The sequence below is a fragment of the Heterodontus francisci genome, chromosome 29, assembly GCF_036365525.1.
Source record: "Heterodontus francisci isolate sHetFra1 chromosome 29, sHetFra1.hap1, whole genome shotgun sequence".
In the NCBI taxonomy this organism is placed as follows: Eukaryota; Metazoa; Chordata; class Chondrichthyes; order Heterodontiformes; family Heterodontidae; genus Heterodontus; species Heterodontus francisci.
This window is the reverse complement of record NC_090399.1, coordinates 62,619,860-62,643,628: the sequence shown is the minus strand read 5'-3', so window position 1 is coordinate 62,643,628 and position 23,769 is coordinate 62,619,860. Positions and strand designations below refer to the sequence as shown.

The 23,769-nt window shown below is 43.5% G+C and overlaps 1 long non-coding RNA gene across 2 annotated transcripts in view; it reads left to right on the top strand.

Moving 5' to 3' along the window:
• Positions 1-699: 699 nt before the first annotated feature.
• LOC137345654 (uncharacterized) overlaps positions 700-23,769 on the top strand; it is a 43,472-nt gene continuing 20,402 nt past the window's right edge. For both annotated transcript variants that reach the window (XR_010968596.1, XR_010968595.1), the window contains exons 1-2: positions 700-1,434; positions 4,720-4,894. This is a non-coding gene — a long non-coding RNA (uncharacterized lncRNA). The remainder of the gene's footprint in view (positions 1,435-4,719; positions 4,895-23,769) is intronic.

The window sequence follows — 23,769 nt, the reverse complement described above, 5'->3', positions numbered from 1 at the left end:
AATTGCTCCATCATTGGTGGCACCTTCCGCTGCCTCGGCCCTAAACTCTGGAATTCCATCTCCAACCCTCTCCGTCTCTCTACCTCACTGTCTTCCTTCACCTCCCTTTCCCCCGGGTGCCTCTCCTCTCATTCACTGATTTCCCGCAGTTCAGCTCGTGCTGCAATTGACAACAGTGAAATATGGTTGTACAACAGTAATTCTCTGTGCAGCCTCGCTTTAAGCACCTTTGCCCCGCCTCCAGCATCAGCAGCTAACTGGTCGGAATTGCCCGTCAGAGCGCCATGACGTAATGACGTTCAGCCAAGTGGATGCAATGACACTGAACGGGGAGGAACACTACAGGAATTGAGCAGCAACGCTCTTCTTTGATTGGTTAGTGTGCAGCAATTCTGCTTACCGATTGGTTCACTGAGCTGTTGGTCACACGCATTGAGAGGCGGTGCTGAGCTGAGCAAAGCCGCGCTAGGATTGGTCGGAATTTGACACGCCGCTTCTGCTGTGTCGAGACATGTTGCACGGCGGAGGCGGAAAGACTGCACGTCGATTGGGTAAAGCAGCTGTCACTCAGACAATACAATAAATTTATTCGTTGCAGAAGATGTCGGTCACATTGTAGTCCCTTGCCATTGGTTGGGGCCGTGTCGGTCTCTAACCGTCCGCTCTGATTGGCCTCCTCATGTCTCGAGGGCGGGGATTATCGCGGACTGATCAAACACTGGGCAGAGCGGCAGCGGGTGGCTGTGTTTTGGCGGGGATTTCAGTCTCCCAGCCTTGGCCAGGTTTATGATCCAGCTACGGGGCTCCAGAAGAAGGAAGGCGTTTAGGGCTGGGAATCCCCGCGTCGTCCGAGTATTAATCGCCAGCTCAGGGTTGCCAGTGGGAGAATCCGATGTAAACATGTCACGCTGCAGTTCCCCAGTCCTGCCAGTGAAGGAGCTGCAGCAACTGTTCAATCCCCCTGGAGTCAGATCACTCAGCACAAGGCGGGGATAGCGCCTGGGATCTTCCTGTGCTCTGTGTTTGGGCTTTGGTACCACACCAGCTTTGAGCATGTCACATAGCACAGGCTGGGAATGGATCCTGGGATCTTCCTGTGCTCTGTGTATGGGGTTCTGTACCAGACTGAGTGAGAGAAGCTCCTTCAGCATGAGCTGGGGATGGAGCCTGGGATCTTCCTGTGCTATGTGGGGCTCAGTGCACTCTAGTTGGATATCCCTCATTGTATGTTTCTGATTGCAGCCTCTCTCTCAGTTAGTCTGGGAGTTCCTGACTGATCAGAATGCCCCTCTCCTGTCACACCCATCACACACATTGAAGATGGACGACCTGCTGCCAGAGATCCAGATGATCAGGAACTCGAGCCTTCGGTACACTCATTTACTTCAGTGACTCCCAGTCCCTGATTCATCATCAATTTCCCTGGAATGTCAGGTACATTATCATCTTCCTCTACTGTGAAGACTGACATAAAGTTATTATTCAACAAATCTGCCATTTTCTTATGTGTGGGTAAACATGTCAGGAAAGGATGAACAGACTGGGTCTCTTTTCGTTTGCAAAAAGGGAGGTTGAGGGGTGGCCTAATAGAGGTCTTTAAAATGATGGAAGGTTGTGATATAGTGGATCCAGAGAGAATGTTTCCTCTTGTGGCGAAGTACATCACTCGACGCCATCAATATAAGATCGTCACCAAGAAATCCAATAGAAGAAACTTCTTTACCCAGAGAGTGGTGAGAATGTGGAACTCGCTACCACAGGGAGAGGGTGAAGCAAATAGTGTAGATGCATTTAATGGGAATCATAGGAGGGAGAAGGGAATAGAGGGTAATGATAGATTTACATGAGGAAAGACAGGAGGAGGCTCGAGTGGAGCATAACCGCTGGCATGGACTGGCTGGGCCGAATGGCCTGTTTCTGTGCTGTGTATCCAATATAATCCTAGTTATGTGGAAAGATTAGAGAAACTGGGGTGGTTTTCATTATAGCAGAGAAGGTTAAGGGAATATTTGATAGAGTTGTTCACAATCATGAATGGTTTTGAAAGAGTAAATAAGGAGAAATTGTTTCTGATGGCAGGAATGTCAGGAACCAGAGGACACACATTGAAAGTAATTAGCAAAATAACAAGAAGGAACATGAGGAAATGGTAATTTACACAGTGAATTATTATGATCTGGAATGTTCTGTCTGAAGAGGTGGTGGAAGCAGATTCAATAATAACTGTCAAAAGGGAATTGGACGAATAATTAAAGTTGAAAAAATTGCAGCCAACGTGGAAATAACAGGTGTGTATAACTGATTGGAAAGTTCTTTCAAAGAGCCAGCACAGGCACGATGGGCTGAATGGACATCTCCAGTGCCATATCACTCTATAATTCATGATATATATTAATGACCGAGACTTGGGTGTGCAAGGCATAATTTGAAAATTTGCAAATGACACAAAAATTGGAAGCATTGTGAACTTTGAGGACTGTGATAGACTTCAAGAGGACATAGACAGGCTGGTGGAATGGGCAGGCATGTGGCAGATGACATTTCATACAGAGAAGACTGAAGGCATTTGATACAGTGCCACACAGCAGACTTGTCAGTAAAATTATAGCTAATGGAATAAAAGGGAACTTGAAAAGGACAAAGACAAGTTGGTGGAATGGGCAGACAAGTAGCAGATGAAGTTCAATGCGGAGAAATGTGAAGTGATTCATTTTGGTAGGAAGAACATGGAGAGACAATACAGAAACATAGAAAAATAGGAGTAGGCCATTCGGCCCTTCGAGCCTGCACCGGCATTCAGTATGATCAGGCTGATCATAAAGAGCAGAGGGACCTCGGTATATATGTGCATAAGTCATTGAAGGTGGCAGGACAGGTTGAAAGAGTGGGAAATAAAGCATACAGTATCCTGGGCTTTATTAATTAGGGGCATAGAGTACAAGAGCAAGGAGGTTATGGTAAACTTGTGTAAGACACTCGTTTGTCCTCAGCTGGAGTATTGTGTCCAATTCTGGGCACTGCACTTTAGGAAAGATGTTAAGGCTTTGGAGAAAGTACAGAAAAGATTCAGGAGAATGGTTCCAGGGATGAGGAACTTCAGGTATGCAGACAGATTGGAGACGTTGGGACTGTTTTCCATGGAGAAGTGAAGGCTGAGAGGTGATTTGATAGAAGCATTTAAAATCATGAGGGGTCTGGACAGAGTGGGTAGGAAAAAACTGTTCCCACTCATGAAAGATTGGAGAACGAGAGGGCACAAATTTAAAGTAATTGGTAAAAGAAGCAAAAGTGACATGAGGAAAAACATTTTCACACAGCGAATGGTTAGGATCTGGAATGCACTGCCTGAGAGAATGGTGGAGGCAGGTTCAATCGAGGCATTCAGAAGGGAATTAGACTGTTAACTGAAAAGAAAGAATGTACAGGGTTACGGGGAGAAGGCAGGGGAATGGTATTAGGTTAATTACTCATTCAGAGAGCCGGTGCAGACACGATGGGCCGAATGGCCTCCTCTGCACTCGAACAATTTGGTGATTCTGTGATTTTGTGAAGTGGTATATGTTTTTAGGAAGAACGAGAAGAGGCAATATAAAATAAATGATACAATTCTGAAGAGGGTGCAGGAACAGAGCGACCTGGGGGTATATGTGCATAAATGATTGATGATGACAAGCACAGATTGAGAAAGAGGTTCAAAAACATATGGGAACCAGGGCTTTCTAAATAGAGGCATGGAGTACAAAGGCAAGGATGTTACGATGAACCTTTATAAAATACTGGTTCGGCCTCAACTGGAGTATTATGTCCAATTCTGGGCACCGCACATTAGGAAGAGGTTGCAGAAAAGATTTACAAAAATGGTTTAAGGGGTGAGGGAATTCAGTTACGTGGATAGATTGGAGAAGCTGGGGCTGTTCTCCTTGTGGGAGAGAAGGTTGAGAGGAGATTTGATGGAGGTGTTCAAGATCATGAGAGGTCTCGGCAGAGTAGATAGAGAGAAACTGGTCCTGTTGGTGGAAGAGAACAAGAGGACCCTGGCAAAAGAACCAACTGCGAGTTGAGGAAAAACCTTTATCGCACTTCGAGTGGTTAGGAAGTGGAATTCACTGCCTGAGAGTGGTGGTGGCAGGTACAGTCAGGACTTTCAAAAGGGAATTGGATAAGAACCTGAAGAGGAAAAAAATGCAGATTTATGGGGACAGGGCATTGGAATGGAACCAGCTGAGTTGTTCTTGCAGAGAGCTGGCATGGACATGACAAACGGAATGGCCTCCTCCTGTGCTGCAACCATTCTATGATGGGAGTGGGGTTGGAGACGGGACTGATTGATGTTCATGTCCAGTGAGATTGCACACCAGGAGCAGAGCCTGGTCATGTGATCCTGTGACACCTTGAGTGGGAGGGGCTCTGGCTGCTTTGTGACATCATTGCTGGGTGCTGTGTGATTGGCTTCTGACAGGTTCCTGCCCCTGGTTACGCCCCATCACTGGGATGTCGGTGTGGGAGGAGCTGGTGTGACAGCTGACATTGCCAGTGAGTTCAGTCCTGATAAACAGGACAAAGGACAGAAAAGACCAATTTAATAACAAGTTAAAAATTCAAGACAACTCATTAATTGCAAATAAATTGATATGAAATACAATCATAATTATAAAAACAGTCCCATTGTATTCCAGTTACAGGTTCTGGGATTAATATGAATCATTTTTCTATTGATAGTTTCTTGGCGTGTGGAATATCTCAGGAAGGTGGAGAGAGAGAGAGAAGTTGAATCATTGCCACACTAACTGGGATTGGAGAAATGTCACCGGATCCCCAGAGCAGTTCTGCTGGAACCAAGAGCCTCGGTGTTGGAGACGGGAGAAAACAGGAATCATCAACAATAACTGGAAAGGTGAGGATCTTTACTGAGAATCCCGTTAGTCCAGGATTTTGCTGAGGTGAGAGTGTAACCAGATACTGGGAGCATTTCACCATCTGCCATCAGGCTTGGCCTTTGATTTGAGCCGAGCTTAACTCGTATAATCTTGTACACCTCTATTAAATCTCTCCTCAATCTCCTTTCCTCTCAGCAGAACAACCCCAGCTTTTCCAACCTAACCTGTAAATAAAATCCCCCATCCCTGGGACCATTCTGGTAAATCTCCTCTGCATCCTCTCCAGGACTTTCACATCCTTCCTAAAGTGTGGTGACCAGAAATGGACACAATTCTCCAGTTGGGGCCTAACCAGTGCTTTATAAAGGTTTAGCATAACTTCCCTGCTTTTGTACTCAATGCCTCTATTTATGAAGCTCAAGATCCCATATGCTTTGCTAACCAATCTCTCAATATGTCCACTCCCTGGTCCCTCTTCCTGCGCTCTTTAAAACTGTGCTATTAAGTCTATATTGTCTCTCCTTATTCCTTCTGCCAAGATGCATCACTTCACACTTGTTAGTATTAAATTCCATCTGCCACCTGTCAGCCCATTCTGCTGGCCTGTCTATGTCCTGTTGCAGGTGGTTCATGTCATCCTTAAAGATTGCCACATCTCCAAATTTGGTGTCATCAGCAAATTTCAAAATTCTACTCTGCATTAAAAGATGCAAATCATTTATATTTAGCAAAAAAAAGCAGTCGTTCCAGAACTGACTCCTGGGAAACACCACTGTCTACCATTCTCCAGTCTGAAAAACAACCATTTACTGCAAGTCGCTGTTTTCTGTCCTTAAGCCAATATTTTTATCCAATTGGACACTGACCCTCCTATTCCCTGAGCTTCAGTGTTTTTAACTAGCCTTTTATGTGTACATTATCAAACACTTTATTAAAATCCATACAAACAACATCCACCACATTCCCTCATCAACCTTCGCTGTTACTTCATCAAAAAAATCATTGAGATTGAATCTGATCTGCCTTTTACAAATCCGTTCTGGTTATCCTTAATTAACTCAAACCTCTCCAAGTTTCAGTTGATTTCCTCCCTAATTATTGTATCGAAAACCTTACCCACCACTGATGTTAAACTAACTGGCCTGTAGTTGCTAGGACTGACCTTAATACCTTTCTTGAATAAGGATGTCACATTTTCCACTCTCCAGTCCTCTAGCACCTCCTCCATATCCAGTGAAGATTGGAAGATTATGCAAACCCTTCTGCTATCTCCATCCCCATTTCCTTTAGTAACCTGGGATGCAAGCCATCTGGATCAGGGGACTTATTTACCTGAAGCATAGCCAGCCTTTTTAGTACTCCCCCCCCCCTCCTCCCCCCCGCTCAATATTTACCCTATCCAGTACCTCTACCTTCTCTGCTTCCACTGATATTTTGTCAGATTGCACTGCCTTCGTGAACAGAGTTACAAAGTACTCATTAAGTATATAAATATTGCCCAGCTCCTCTCAGCATATATTACCCACTTTGTCCCTAATAGGCCCCACTTCACATCTTACTACTCACTTACTGTTTACATGCTGGTAAAAGATTTTGGGTTCCCTTTTATGTTGACTGCCATCCTATTCTCACATTCTCTCTTTGACAGTCTTATTTTCCGCTGCACCTCTCCTCTCAACCCATTGTAAATGGCCTGATTCTCACTTGAAGAATTCACCTGACATGCACCACACACCCTTTTTTTTGTTTCATCATAATCTCTATCTCCCTCGTCATCCAGGGAGCCTTTTTTTGGTTCCCCTACCTATCGCCCTTGTTGGAATGTATCTAGCCTGTACCTGAAGCATCTCTTCCTTCAAGATATCCCATTGTTCCGATACAGTGCTTCCTGTCAGTTTTTGGTTCCTTAGGTTTGATCCCTTCTCATCACATTAAAATTAATTCTCTTCCAATCTAGACGTTCTAGCTTATTTAGTTCCTTGTTTTTCCACGTTACTAGTCTAAACCTTATGATGTGATGATCACTCTACCCAAGTGTTCCCCCACTGATACTTGGTCCACTTTGTCCACCTCATTTCCCAGCACCAGATCCAGCAATACCTCCTTTCTAGTTGGGCTGAGAACAGACTGGTCAAGGAAATTCTCCTGAACACATTTCAGAAATTCCTCCCCCTTCTTAACTTTGACTCCAGAATTATCCCAATCGATATTTGGACAATTAAAGTCCTCCAATATCACCACTCTATAGTTCTTGCACATCTCTGTGAATTCCCTGCAGATTTGTTCCTCTATTTCTCTCTATCAATATAGAGGCCTATAGAATACCCCCAATACTGTGATCTTACACATTTTGCTTCTCAGCTCTAAGCAAATGGATTTAGTCCTTGCCCCTTCAAGGGTTTCCTCTCTTTTCAACAGTACAATGCCTTCCCGAATAAGGACTGTCACCCCACCTCCTTTTTGTTCCTTTTCTGTCTTTTCTGAACACTTTATGTCCTTGTATATTCAGTGCCCAGTCCTCACCATTTTTAAGCCACATTTCTGCCATTGCCATTACATCATATTCCCATACTGCTATTTGTGCTTGGAGTTTACCAACATTTTTCACCATACTTTTTGCATTTTCACACGTGCATTGTCATCCTGTCTGGAGTATTGTGTACAGTTTTGGTCTCCTTATCTAAAGGAAGGATATACTAGCCATCGAGGGTGTGCAATGGAGGTTCACCAGACTAATCCCTGGGATGGTGGGATTGTTTTATGAAGAGAGATTGCAGAAACTGGGCCTGTGTTCTCCGGAATTTCAGAGAATGAGAGGTGATCTCATTGAAACTTAGAAAATTCTAACAGGTTGTGACAGGGTAGATGTGGATAGGATGTTTCCTCTGGCTGGTGTGTCGAGAAGAAGGGGACACAGTCTCAGAATAAGGGGTAGGTCATTTCAGACTGAGATGAGGAGGAATTTCTTTACTCAGAGGGTGGTGAATCTGGAATTCTCTCCCCCAGAGGGCTGTGGAAACTCAGTCGTTCAGCATGTTCAAAACAGATTTCTGAATACTAATGATATCAAGGGATATGGGAATATTGGGGGAAAATGGTGTAGAGTTAGATGATTAGCCATGATCAGTTTGAATGACAGAGCAGGCTCAACAGGCCAAATGACCTACTCCTACTTCTCTGATCCTATGATCCTTTGCATTCCTTCTCAGTCCGCTGCAATCTAATACAGAACTTCTCTAGTCCAGTCTAACGCTCTCTCACATTGTGCACCTTATTCCTTTTTCTACTTCCATGTACTGGTGCCCACCCCGTCAATTTAGTTTAAACTCTCCCAACCACACTACTGAATCTCCCTGCAACGATTGTGATCCCATTACTGTTCAGGTGCAACCTGTCTCTTTTGTCCAGGTGCCTTCTGCCCTGGAACTGGTCCCAATGCCCCAAGAATCTGAAGCCCTGCTTCCTATACTATATCTCAAGCCATGATGTTTCCTCTTGTGGGATAATTTATAACTTGGGGTCACTATTTAAAAATAAGGAGTTGCCCATTTAAGACAGAAATCAGAGGGTTGTGAGTCTTTGGAACTCTCTTCTTCAAAAGACGGTGAAAGCTGAGTCTTTGAATAATGTTAAGGCTGAGGTAGATAGATTATTGATAAGCAAGGGGTGAAAGGTTATCGGGGGTAGGCAGGAATGTGGGGTTGAGGTTACAATCAGAGGAGCAGGCTCGAGGGGCCGAGTGGCCTACTCCTGCTCCTAATTTGTGTGTTTGTGCGTAAGCCACGCATTGATCCTCCGAATCTTCTTATTTCTACTCTCACTAACACGTGGCACTGGGAGTAATCCAGAGATTACTAAGCTCGAGGTTCTACTCTTCAACTTCCTCCCTAGCTCCTGAAAATCTGACGTAGGACCTCAATCCCTGTCCTTGCTATGTTGTTGGTGCCAACGTGTACCACAACTTCTCAGCAATTCCTACCCAGCAGATCGGAAATCCACCAAGGCAGTGGTGATGGATCTAGTCGTTGAAAATAAATCAGAGCAAATATGAAAAGCAAACTTAAGTGAAAATTGAGCCAATATCAATCACAACATAATAAGGTTTAAGGCAATGATTCAGATCAATATAAGTAAGAAAAGCCAAAAATAGATTAGAAAAAGCTGATTATTGGGGATTGAGAATGCAACTAGTGAAGATTCAACTGGAACAGAATATTAACAAACAGAGAGAACAGTGCGGGGGAATCATAGACTTCAGGAGAAATATACTCCATGATAAAATAACAGACTGGCCTTTTATGAATCATTATGGACGAATAAAGGGATAAGTACAAAATTGAAACTAAAGTAAAAATCATGTACTAAATACATTGGCAAAAATGAGCAAACGATGAAAAACTAAATCAAAGAGATTAGGAATGAAGTCAAAAAATTATGAAGGCAAAGAAGAGCAGCAAATATAAATAGTCAAGGAATATGAAAAGCAAAAGTAAAGTATCATACAGACACATATAGATAACAAAAGGTCATTCAGAATAGGGACAGAGTCACTGAAGGATGTACAAGAACAACTCACAGATAATGACAGAGGTATGGCAGAAATATTAGAGAATTAGTTTACCTCAATTTTTACCAGCTGGACTAACAATGTGGACTAGACAGCATTCCAAGTAGATATTAAAATATATAGAATAGAAAGGATGGGATACCAGGAAATATTAGAGAAAATAAACTCTTGGAACTGGATGAATTACATCCACATGGGTCAGTGGAATACTCCATTGAGAGCAGTACATACAGTTCTAGACCCCACACCTGAAGAATGATGTTTTAGTTTTGGAGGGGGTGAAACACAAATTCACCAGAATGAACATCGGGTTGAAAGGTTTAAATAATAAGGATAGGTTTTACAGACTAGCATTGCATCTCCTTGACGATAGAAGATTAATGGGTGATATTTTGAAGTGTTCTTGATGATTAAAGGCTTAGTTCGGATAGCTAGCGGGAAACTAATTGCTCTGGCGGCTTCAGAAGAGGCTTATCCCTAATAATAGAGAAAGGCCTCTCATCTCTCTGCCTCTATTACTTCTCTCTCTTTCACTTTGTCTTTCTCACCTCATTTCCTCTCACTATTTCTGCCTCTGTCTCTTAGTCTCTCTCAACAACAATCGACAATGGTGGTCATCATTAGACTAGCTTTTAATTCCAGATTTTTTTATTAATTAAATTCAGATTCCATGATCTGTCGTGGTGGGATTCGAAACCATGTCCCCAGAGCAATAGCCCGGGTCTCTGGGTTACTAATCCAATGACAATACCACCACACCACCATCTCCCAACTGTCCCAACACAATATACACACAATCCCAGCCTGTATTCTGAATACATTCGAAGATATATTATTCCATACTGAATATACTGTATGAGCTGAAGCAGCATCTACACTCCCAGTTTTTTAAATGATCTGTGAATGTACCAGGCCTCATCAGTGGCTTCGAGTCCGGCAAGATTTTGCTGTTAAACTGGAGGGGAAATTGCCTTTGCTTCAGTACTCGGAAGCAGCTCTGCCTCCCATCTCACCCAGTCCTCTTCATAAACTCATTTTATCACGTTTCATCTTGCAGTGACATATCCACCTGCTGAAGTATATACACTAGCTGCAGAGTCTAGAACTAGGAGACACAGTCTCTGAATAAGGGTCAACCACATAGGACTAAGATGAGGAGGAATTTCTTCCCCCAAAGGGTTTTGGATCTGGAATTCTCTACCCCAGAGGGCTGTGGATGCTCAGACATTGAGTATATTGAAAGCAGAGATTGATTGATTTTTAGACAATGAGGGATTAAGGGATATGGAGATGGTGTGTGAAGGTGGAATGAAGGTAACAGATCAGCCAAAAACATATGAACTGGTGGAGCAAGTTCCAATGGCCGAGTGGCCTACTCCTGCTCCTATATCTAATGTTCATATACCTGCAATGTGCTCCACTCTGTAAATCTTCTGGACCTTGTTTTTCCTTATTTCTGACAACCTGTCTTTGGAACTGAAGCTATTTGGTCAGTTTCCAAATTTATCTTAAACATTTGAGTAATTGGCAAGCAATTGCTGCTGATCTTATAAAGACATTTCCATATAGGACATAGATACCTCAGAGGAATGTGGATCCAGTCAGGTTAAATAATGTAACAAAGGTTATTCTACAGACCACCTAATAGTGGAAGAGATCGAAAGGAAAATATACAAAGCTATGAAACAAGTTAAATTCATAGCATCGTAATCATGGAATATTTCATAGCAAATAATCTGGCAAGAAGAGGAAGGAAAAGGGGATAAAAGGGAATGGAGCAGTTTCCCTGTGTTCCGGACATCTTTCCTCCCCAGTACATAAGAAGCCCAACAAGAGAGGAATCACTGATGGATCAAGCAATATAAAATGCACCAGAGCAGATAAAAGTTGGAGATTTCGGAGAAACACATTGGAATATCAGTCAGAACAGAATATAGTTTAAGGTAATGTTTGAGAAAGATGTAACTAAGAAAAGGCAAAAAAAAATTAATTGTAAAAAGCTGACTTTGGGGGGGATGAAATTGGAAGTTGTGAAGAAAACTGGAACAAAATATTGATGAACAAAGATAGATCAGCAGTGGAAAATATGTAAAAAGGTGATCACTCTACTTCAGGAGAAATAAATTCCACAAAACAAGAATCAATTAGCCAATTATGAAACACCATAAATGAAAAAAGGGATAAGTGTGAAACTGAAATGAAAGTCAAAGGCAGGCAATAAGTATGTTGAGAATAAGGGAGAGGATGACGAAAACCAGAATCAGGAGGTGAGGGAACATGTTCAAAAAGTAAAACAAAGAGAAACTGTGAAATTAAATTCTGAAGAAATTTAAAAGAAATATTAAAATATCCTTCAGACACGTAAATAACAGAAAGGTAAATTCAAATAGGGACAAAGTCAATGTCAGCTGCACAGGAAAAACTCACAGGTAATGAGGAGAGATGGCAGAAAGATTGGAGAATTACTTTGCCTCAGTTTTACCAGCTGGACTAACAAGGTGGATTTGACATCATTCCAGGTAGATATTAAAACATTTAAAACAGAAAGGAGGGGATAGCAGTAAAACCTGGAGATGATAAATTCTGGAAACTGGATGAATTGCATCAGTGTATACTAAAACAGGCAAGGGAAGACCCCATTGAGAGTGATGTATTCAGTTCTGGACCCTACACCTCAAGAATGATGTATTAGTTTAGGATGGGGTGCAGCACCTATTCACCAGAATAATACTGAAGCTAAAAGGGTTAAATTGAGGACTGATTTTTTGAAATTATTCATTCATGGGATGTGGACATCGCTGACTAGGCTAGCATTTATTGCACATCCCTAATTGCATTTGAGAAGGTGGAGATGAGCTGCCTTCTTGAATCGCTGAAGTCCATATGGTGTAGGTACACCCACAGTGCTGGTAAAAAGGGAGTTCCAGGATTTTGACCCAGCAACAGTGAATGAACAGTGATATAGTTCCTTGTCAGGATTGTGTGTGGCTTGGAGGGAACTTGCAGGTGGTGGTGTTCCCATACATCTGCTGCTCTTGTCCTTCTAGGCGGTAGAGGTCGCAGGTTTGGAAGGTGTTGTCGAAGGAGACTTGATGAGTTTCTGCAGTGCATCTTGTCGATGGTACACACTGCTGCCACTGTGCGCCAATGGTGGAGGGAGTGAATGTTACATCCTGTTATGACAAGGTGCAAAAGGTGTCTCGGGGTCTGTTACTATCTTCATCTGGTCTTATTGCAACAGGGTTTTATTTTTAAACACACTGTATTTTGAGATCCCCCTTTGTGAATCCTTGTTCACAACTTTCCAATTATAAGGCTTTCTGTGGTTTGAAGAAGAAAGATGAAATTTATTAAACCTACCTAACTTAAACTCTAATACAGTTAACACCTACAGATATACGACGTGCTTATGCTTGCATGCACATGCAATACACACATGAAAATTGGGACAGAAAAGAGCAGAGGAACAGATAAGTAGAAGTTTGAGGCAATATCTTGTTACTGTTTCTCGAGCTCACCGTCGTCCTTGATTGAAGATATGGTCTTGCGTTTCATTGGGGCCCAGTATCCTTCGTAAACCTAGTTCACGTAGGAGATTTTTCTCTGTCTGAGTTTACGTGTCTTCACAAGATTCAGTTCTGTGGGGAAGAGATGGAGGCAGGCAGACAGGAGAGGAGGTAATTCTTGCTTCAGTTCCAGGAAAGATCTTCACTCCATGAGTCACAGAGTTATACAGCACAGAAACAGGCCCTTCGGCCCATCGTATCTGTGCCGGGCATCAAGCACCTATCTATTCTAATCCCATTTTCCAGCACTTGTCCCGTAGCCATGTATGCTATGGCGTTTCAAGTGCTCATCTAAATACTTCTTAAATGTTGTGAGGGTTCCTGCCCACAACTTTTTCTCAGTTGAAATCCTGTTTTCTCCAATTTAGAACTCTCAGATCAAACCTCTGCAGCCGCCAGTTAGTCATGTAACTAAAACTGCTCTGAACACTTCTTTGTATTTGGGGAAGCAACTACTGGGTCCCCATTGTTTCAACACCGTCTGGTACTTGGCAAAAATGTCTTTCCAGTCAGGGGCTTGTGATTTTTAAGTTTTAATGTTCATGTGGCAAAATAACGTGTGCCTCAGTCTTGGCAGGTGGTGGGTTTGCCTGACAATGCGAACATACGAATTAGGAGCAGGATTAGGTCACTTAGTTCCTCGAGCCTGCTCCGTCATTCAATCAGTTCATGGCTGATCTCAACTCCACATTCCCGCCTAAGCCCGATAACCTTTCAACCTGTTGCTTATCAAGAATCTATCTACTTCTGCCTTAAAAATATTCAAAGACTGTGCTTCCACCACCTTTTGAGGAAGAGAGACTCACGAACCTCTGAGAGAAAAAATTTCTCCTCATCTCTGTCTTAAATGGGCGACCCCTTATTTTTAAACAGTGACCCTTAGTTCTAGATTTTCCCACAAGGGGAAACATCCTTTTCACATCCACCCTGTCGAGACCCCTCAGGATCTTATATGTTTCAATCAAGTTGCCTCTTGCTCTTCTAAATTCCAGGGGATACACGCCTAGGCTGCCCAACTTTTCCTCATAAGACAACCTGCCCATTCCAGGTACTAGTCTCGTAAACCTTCTCTGAACTGCTTCCAACACATTTACGTCCTTCCTTAAATAAGGAGACCACTACTGTTCACAGTACTCCAGATGTGGTCTCAGCAATGCCCTGTTCAGCTGAAGCATAACTTCCCTACTTTTGTATTCAATTCCCCTTGCAATAAATGATAACATTCTATGAGCTTTCCTCATTACTTGCTGAACCTACATACTGACCTTTTGTGATTCATGCAGTTGGACACCTAGATCCCTCTGCATCTCAGAGCTCTGCAATCTCTCACCATTTAGATAATATGCTTCTTTTTTATTCTTTCGACAAAATGGACAATTTCACATTTTCTCACATTATACTCCATTTGCCAGATCTTTGCCCACTCCCTTAACCTGTATATATCCCTTTGCAGCCTACTTATGCCCTCTTCACAACTTACTTTCCTATCTATCTTTGTGTCATCAGAAAATCTAGCAACATACCTTCAATCTTTTCATCCAAGTCATTTTTAACAGTTGTAAAAAGTTGAAGCCCCCAGCACTGATCCCTGCGGCACATCACTCATTACATCTTGCCAATCAGAAAATTACCATTTTATGCTGTTTTGTTTCCTGTTAGCTAGCCAATCTTCTATACATGCCAATATGTTACCCACCCCGCCCCCATCCCACAAACTTTTATTTTCTGCAATAACCTTTGATGTGGCCCCTTATCAAAATGCCTTCTGGAAATCTAAGTACAGTACATCCGCAGGTTCCCCTTTATTCCAGCACGTTACTTCTTCAAAGAACTCCAATACATTGGTTAAATGTGTTTTCCCTTTCACAAAACCATGCTGACTCTGCCTGATTATCCTGAATTTTTCTGTGTCCTGCTATAATGTCTTTAATATTAACTTCTAACATTTTCCCCAAGACAGTTGTTCAGCTAACTGGCCTCTATTTTCATACTTTCTGTCTCCCTCCCTTTTTAAATAAAGGAGTTACATTCGCTATTTTCCAATCAAATGGAACCTTTCCCGAATCTAGGGAATTTTAGAAAATTAAAACCAACGCATCAAATATCTCACTGGTCACTTGTTTTCGGAGCCTAGGATGACGTCCTTCAGGACCCGGGAACTTGTCAGCCTGCAGCCCCAACAATTTGTTCAGTGCCACTTCCCTGGCGATTGTAATTTTCTTGAGTTCCTCCCTCCCTTCTATTTCTTGATTTACAGCTTTTTCTGGGATGTTGCTGGTATCCTCTATGGTGAAGACCGATGCAAAATACCTGTTCAGTTCATCTGTCATCTCCTTATTTTCTCTTAGTAATTCCCCAGACCCACTTTCTATAAGACCAACGCTCACTTTGTTCACCCTTTTCTTTTTTAAATATCTGTGGAAACTCTTACTTTCTGCTTTTATATTTCTAGCTAACTTTCTCTCGTGCTCTAACTTTTCCCTTCTTATCAATCTTTTAAGTCATTCTTTGCTTTTTTAAATATTTTTTCCAATCTTCTGACCTGCCACCCATTTTTGATTAATTATATGCTTTTTCTTTAAGTTTGATTCTATTTTTAACTCTTTGATTAACCACGGATGGTGAGTCCTCCCCTTGGAATTTTTCTCGTTGGAATGTATCTATTCTGTGTATTCTGAAATATCCCCTTAAATGTCTGCCACAGCATCTCTATTACCGAGAAAATTCTAACAGGACTTGACAGGGTAGATGCAGGAAGGATGTTCCCGATGGTGGGGGTGTCCAGAACCAGGGGTTATCCTCTAAAGATAGGAGGTAAACCTTACAGGACTGAGATGAGGAGAAATTTCTTCTCCCATTGAGTGGTCAGCCTGTGGAATTCGCGACCACAGAAAGCAGTTGAGGCCAAAACATTGTATGTTTTCAAGAAGGAGTTAGATTTTGCTCTTGGGTCAAAGGGTATGGGGAGAAAGTGGGAACAGGTGACTGAGTTGGATAATCAGCCATGATGAATGGCGGAGCAGGCTCGAAGGGCCGAATGGCCTACTTCTGCTCCTATTTTCTAGGTTTCTATTAACCGATCCTTGAACCTGATTTGCCAGTTCACTTCAGCTCTGCTTTCATGCCCTCATAATTTGCCATTATTTAAGTTTAAAATATTAGTCTTAGACCCATTCTGCCTCAAAATGAATGTAAAATTCATGCATATTATGATCGCTGCTGCCTGGGGGCACCTTCACTATGACGTCATCAGTTGTGCCTGTGCTGGCGTTTTGCTACAGCAATCTTTGTCCAGAGAGTGGCGCTCTAAGCATTCACATTATTAATTTAAAAATGACCAACAAAACAATTTATCTTGTGTTTTGAAGGTAATTTACTTAACCTTGCTTCAACACCTTACATGTTAACATAAGCTTTTATATTGGAATGATTATGGAAACAGATGTGTTCTTAAATCAGACTGTTTTGTCAGTCTGAGTGAAGTTACTTGTGTAATCTTTCTCTGTGAGCATACCTAAAAACTTGCAAAAGCAATGAATGTTTATCATGCAATTATCACTGTCTCGCAGTAAACTTTTCTTCCAGCTGTTAGAATGGTAGTGTGCGAGATAAAACAAGGGATGCCAATTTAATTCTGGCCTTGAAATGCCATTTAATTACCCAATATTAAGGTGCAAAGGCATGAATTTTGAACTTTTTTGACCAGATAATGTGTCATTTTCACACTTCAGAAGAAGTTAATTTTCAAAAGAATTACTCTTAAAGCTGAATAGTTTCATGATGTGAAATTCATGGGTGAATGCACTCAATCAGTTACTTCAAAAGGAAATTGGATGGCCACTTGAAGGAAATAGACTTGCAGAGCTTTGGGATCATGCGGGGGAGTGGGACTGAATAGCTCTGTGGAGAGCCGGCATGGTCTTGATGGGCCGAATGGCCTCCTTCGATGTTGTAAGTTATTCCAACTCTTGACTTTTAATCCAGTCTTGTTGCACAATACCAGGTCGAGTATAGTCTGCTCTCTAGTTGGCTTCAGAACTTGCTGTTCTAAGAAACTATCCCGAAACATTCTATGAACTCCTCATCTAGGCTAACTTTGCCCATCTGATTTTTCCAGTCTATATGTAGATTAAAATCCCCCATGATTATCGCTGTTTCTTTCTGACAAGCTCCCATTATTTCTTCCTTTCTACTCCGTTCAACCATGTGGTTACTGTTAGGGGAAATGGACACCACTCCCACGAGTGACTTCTTGCCTTTATCATTTCTATTTACCCAAACAGCTTCTACATCCTGGTTTCCTGAACTTAGGGCATCCCTCTCCAATGTGCTAAAACCATCATTAATTAATAGATCCACCCTTCCACTTTTTCCTGGCTTCTTGTCCTTCCTAAATGTCATGCACCCTTTAATATTCAGGTCCCAATCTGTCATCCTGCAGCCATGTATTTGTAATGGATATCTGATCATACTTATTGCCCTATACCAATTTGCACGTGGCTCAGGTAATAACCCAGAGTTATTACCTTTGATGTTCTGCTTCTTAATTTGGTGCCTAGCTCCTCATACTGACTATGCAGAAGCTCCTTCCTTGACCTGTCTATGTCGTTGGTACCTACATGGATCACGATGACTGGATCCTACCTCTTCCACTGTAAATTCCTCTCCAGCCCTGAGCAGATGTCCCGAACCCTGTCATTGGGCAGGCAACACAGCCTTCTGGACTCTCGCTCTTTGTTGCAGAGAACAGTGTCAATCCCCCTCACTGTACTGTCCCCTCCTCTCATTACATTCCTTTTTTCTCCCCCCACTTGAATGGCTTCCTGTACCACAGTGCCATGGTCAGTCTGCTCATCCACCCTGCAGCCCCACTCTCATCCAAACAAGCTGAAAGAACCTCAAACCTGTTGGGCAGTCACAAATGTTGAGGTTCCTGCACTCCTGCCCTGTGGGTCCCCTTCCCTGCCTCAGCTGCAGCCACACTCTCCTGGCCTTGACCGCTGACCAAATCAGAAGATACAATCCTAAGGGGTTTGACCGCCTTCTGGTACAGAGTGTCCGGGTAACTTTCCCCTTCCCAGATGTGTCAAAGTCTCTGCAGCTCGGCCTCCAGCTCAATGACTCTGAGCCGAAGCTCTTCGAGCAGCAAACACTTACTGCAGATGTGTTTGCCCTGGATCTCACTGACATCCAGGAGCTCCCACATGCTGCAGCCCTGACACATCCTGCCATCAAAGAACAAAGAACAGGACAGCACCGGAACAGGCCATTCGGCCCTCCAAGCCTGCGCCGATCTTGATGTCTGTCTAAACTAAAGCCTTCTGCACTTTCGGGGACCGTATCCCTCTATTCCCATCCTATTCATGTATTTGTCAAGATGCCTCTTAAACATCGCTATCGTACCTGCTTCCACCACCTCCCCCGACAGCAAGTTCCAGGCACTCACCCCACTCTGTGTAAAGAACTTGCCTCGTACATCCCCTCTAAACTTTGCCCCTCGCACGTTAAACCTATGTCCCCGAGTAACTGACTCATTCACCCTGGGAAAAAGCTTCTGACTTATCCACTCTGTCCATGCCACTCATAACTTTGTAAACCTCCATCATGTCGACCCTCCACCTCCGTCGTTCCAGTGAAAACAATCCCAGTTTATCCAACCTCTCCTCATAGCTAATACCCTCCCGACCAGGCAACATCCTGGTAAACCTCTTCTCTACCCTCTCCAAAGCCTCCACGTCCTTCTGGTAGTGTGGCGACCAGAATTGCACGCAATATTCTAAGTGTGGCCTAACTAAAGTTCTGTACAGCTGCAGCGTGACTTGCCAATTTTTATACTCTGTGCCCCGACTGATGAAGGCAAGCATGCCATATGCCTTCTTGACTACATTATCCACCTGCATTGCCACTTTCAGTGACCTGTGGACCTGTACGCCCAACTCTCTCTGCCTGTCAATACTCCTTCGGGTTCTGCCATTTACTGTATACTTCCCACTTGTATTAGATCTTCCAAAATGCATTACCTCACATTTGTCCGGATTAAACTTCACCTGCCATTTCTCCGCCCAAGTCTCCAACCGATCTATATCCTGCTGTATCCTCTGATAATCCTCATCACTATCCGCAACTCCACCAATCTTTGTGTCGTGCGCAAACGTACTGATCATACCAGCTACATTTTCCTCCAAATCATTTATATATACTACAAACAGCAAAGGTCCCAGCACTGATCCCTGCGGAACACCACTAGTCACAGCTGTCCATTCAGAAAAGCACCCTTCCACTGCTACCCACCCTATGTCTTCTATGACCGAGCCAGTTCTGTATCCATCTTGCCAGCTTATCTCTGATCCCGTGTGACTTCACCTTTTTTACCAGTCTGCCATGAGGGACCTTGTCAAAGGCTTTACTGAAGTCCATATAGACAACATCCACTGCCCTTCCTTCATCAATCATCTTCGTCACTTCCTCAAAAAACTCAATCAAGTTAGTGAGACATGACCTCCCCTTCACAAAGCCATGCTGCCTCTCACTAATAAGATCATTTGTTTCCAAATGGGAGTAAATCCTGTCCCGAAGAATCCTCTCTAATAATTTCCCTACCACTGACGTAAGGCTCACCGGCCTATAGTTTCCTGGATTATCCTTGCTACCCTTCTTAAACAAAGGAACAACATTGACTATTCTCCATTCCTCTGGGACCTCACCTGTAGCCAATGAGGATGCAAAGATTTCTGTCAAGGCCACAGGAATTTCTTCCCTTGCCTCCCTCAGTATTCTGGGGTAGATCCCATCAGGCCCGGGGGACTTATCTCCCTTAATGCTTTGCAAAACGCCCAACACCTCCTCCTTTTTGATAATGACATGACCCAGACTATCTACACACCCTTCCCTAGACTCATCATCCACCAAGTCGTTCTCTTTGGTGAATACTGATGCAAATGCAAAATGCCATCCTTAATGTGTCTTAATTAACTTAATTATTTTATTCAATTATTTATTTTCCTTTTTATATATTTTATTAACCTTACCACCAGTTCCTGTACTATTTTAAATCTAAGGAATAGACTTGACTTGAACTGTTTCCAGATACTCGTCAAATAGCTAGTTCTTCCCCTCTGGTAGAGTAAGAATGAAATGCTACAGGGTGAAAAAGTTAGAAAAAAGCAAAGGAGCACCTCCTTCCCCAACTCCCTCAATTCACCAAACTCCCAGCACAATGTTCAAGTCGCACTCAGTGCTAAGTCACTTTCTGGTTAACTGTCGCCAAACTGACACTGTCCTCTTTCACTCCGAGATTCACCATCACAGTCCCGGTTGTGGCTTTATCAGTCTCTCCACTGTCGCCTCAGGCTACACCCAGAGGTGAGAACTCTGGTGTCCTGTTTGACCCTGAGTTCAGTTTCCTCCACCCACACCCAATCGATTCCCAGCCTGCTGTCCATCACCTTTGAAACATTGCCTGCTCACCTTCTCTGCTGTCTGAACCTGTCTCAGGCACCCCTTTCGCCCCTTCTTTGGTTTGACTACAACAGGGTTTATCCTTTTTTAACGCAATGATTGAACTTACCACCTCAGTGAGCACTTGCTTCTGTTCCTCTAATAGAATTACCAAAGAACCAATCAGACAGGTTTTCTTGAGTTTAAACAAGAAAGATGTAAGTTTATTATCTTTAACACTCCAAACTCTAAAATTACTAAAATACGCAACGCATTCACACCCACATTCACACGAGAGAGAGAGACACACACACACACAAATAGATTACAGAAGGAAAACAGAGTTGGGTGGTTGGAATAGAGACTGAAATAAATGCAATTTAAATACAGTTCATCAGTCCCAGAGTCCTTAGTTGAAATTGTAGTCCTGAAGTCCTCGCTGGGCCACGTGCACAGTTCGGGCTTGCTTCTCAGGCTCCAGAAGGTAGAAGAGTGGGTTTTGACCCTTGTATCCCAGTTGTTGGTTGTGGTGGTCTGTAGATTTGGGTTTACCAGCTGCAGCCAGGGATTCTCTGGATCTGTACTGGAGAGAGGGAGAGAGAATGCTGCTCCCTTGATGACTTACAGTTACTGTCTGTCTTTCTGACTGACAAAGCTTAGCCTCTCCAAAGCTGCACAGCAGTTACATGACATTCCCAAAACCTCTTTGTTGCATTAATGAGGCCCTTCCAGAACCTTCTCTGGGAATCAAGGCGCCATACCTAAAGCTGTTCAGTCAAACTTGGAGGGGGTTATCACCTCGATGCTCAATCTCCCCAATGCTCCCCCTCCAACCACCCAAATTCCCCACGCCACAAACTACAATGTATCCCGACTGTCACAGTCATGAAGTGGGAAAAGGCCCAAACACCCTGGGAATCCGAGGACAGCATCACGTGGATCCACCCCTTTCTCCTCTCATTTACACCTGGGAATTAAACATGTAGCAGACACATGGAAGGGGAATATAGGGACCTGTATCATGTCCAACGATCCCTCCTCCTGTCCATGTCTGATGTACCAGCTGCCAACTCCAGCTCCTGCCCACGGGAACTACAACTGATGAATTGTAACCAGGGGCTAAAACCTGTTGCCAGGTGACATCACAAAGGGAGCCAGGAGCCAATCACACAGCAGCCAGCACAGGCCCCGCCTACTGGTGGTATTACAGGGTCACATGACCAGGCTCTGCTCCTGTTCCAGTCTCACTGGATTGGGAGCACAGGTTACAGGATCAGCCCAATCGTGTGATGGCCGTGTCCCCAATCCGAGCTCCCGTCTAACGACACCGCAGGCAGGGAGCCCCATCCACCATCTTCAACATTCACTCCTTCACCACTGAAAAACAATGTGGTCATTGTATACAGTGTGTACCATCTACAAGATGCACTGCAGAAACTCACCAAGAACTGGCAAACCTGCAGTTGCTGGGCTTTTTTGCACAATTTGCAATTCTCCAGTCCTCTGGCACCACCCCTGAGTCTAAGGAAGACTGGAAAATTATGGCCAGTGCCTCTACAATTTCCACTGTCACTTCCCTCCGTATTCTTGGATGCATCTGGTCCTGGTGCTTTATCAATTTGAAGTATGGGCAGCCTATCTAATACCGCATCCTTATCAATTTAAAATCATTCCAGTTATTACCTCCTCTTTCACTGAGGCCAGAGGAGCATCTTCTTCCTTCGTAAATACAGATGCAAAGTATTTATTTAACACCTCAGCTATTCCCGCTGCCTCGATATATACATCCTCTTTTTGGTCCCTAAACGGCCCTACTCCTCTCTTTACCACTTTTTTACGATTTAAATGCCTGAAGAAAGCTTTGGGATTCCCTTTTACGTTAGCTGCCAGTCTCTTTTCATACTCCCTCTTTGCTTCTCTTATTTGCTTTTTCACTTCCTCTCCGAACCTTCTATATTCAGCCTGGTTCTCCATTGTATTATCTAGCTGACACTTTGTCTTCTTCATCGTAATCTCTTATCTCTTTTGACATCCAGGGAGCTCTGCATTTATTTGCTCTCCCTTTCCCCTTTGAGGGAATCTACCTTGATTGGGCACTAACTATCTATACTTTGAAGGTCGCCTATTGTGCAGCTGCTGTTTTTTCTGCCAACCTTTAGAACATAGAACATCACAGCGCAGTACAGGCCCTTCGGCCGTCGATGTTGCGCCGACCTGTGAAACCATCTGACCTACACTATTCCATTTTCATCCATATGTCTATCCAATGACCACTTAAATGCCCTTAAAGTTGGAGAGTCTACTACTGTTGCAGGCAGGGCGTTCCACGCCCCTACTACTCTCTGAGTAAAGAAACTACTTCTGACATCTGTCCTATATCTATCACCCCTCAACTTAAAGCTATGTCCCGTCGTGTTTGTCCGAGGAAAAAGACTCTCACTATCCACCCTATCTAACCCTCTGATTATCTTATATGTCTCTATTAAGTCACCTCTCCTCCTCCTTCTCTCGAACTAAAACAACCTCAAGTCCCTCAGCCTTTCCTCGTTAAGACCTTCCCTCCATACCAGGCAACATCCTAGTAAATCTCCTCTGCACCCTTTCCAAAGCTTCCACATCCTTCCTATAATGCGGTGACCAGAACTGCACGCAATACTCCAGGTGCGGTCTCACCAGAGTTTTGTACAGCTGCAGCATGACCTCGTGGCTACGAAACTCGATCGCCCTACTAATAAAAGCTAACACACCATATGCCTTCTTAACAGCCCTATTAACCTGGTTAGCAACTTTCAGGGATTTATGTACCTGGACACCAAGATCTCTCTGCTCATCTACACTACCAAGAATCTTCCCATTAGCCCAGTACTCTGCATTCCTGTTACTCCTTCCAAAGTGAATCACCTCACACTTTTCCGCATTAAACTCCATTTGCCATCTCTCAGCCCAGCTCTGCAGCCTATCTATATCCCTCTGTAACCTACAACATCCTTCGGCACTATCCACAACTCCACCGACCTTCGTGTCATCCGCAAATTTACTAACCCACCCTTCTACACCCTCATCCAGGTCATTTATAAAAATGACAAACAGCAGTGGCCCCAAAACAGATCCTTGCGGTACACCACTAGTAACTAAACTCCAGGATGAACATTTGCCATCAACCACCACCCTCTGTCTTCTTTCAGCTAGCCAATTTCTGATCCAAAGCACTAAATCACCTTCAATCCCATACTTCCGTATTTTCTGCAATAGCCTACCGTGGGGAACCTTATCAAATGCCTTACTGAAATCCATATACACCACATCCACGGTTTTACCCTCA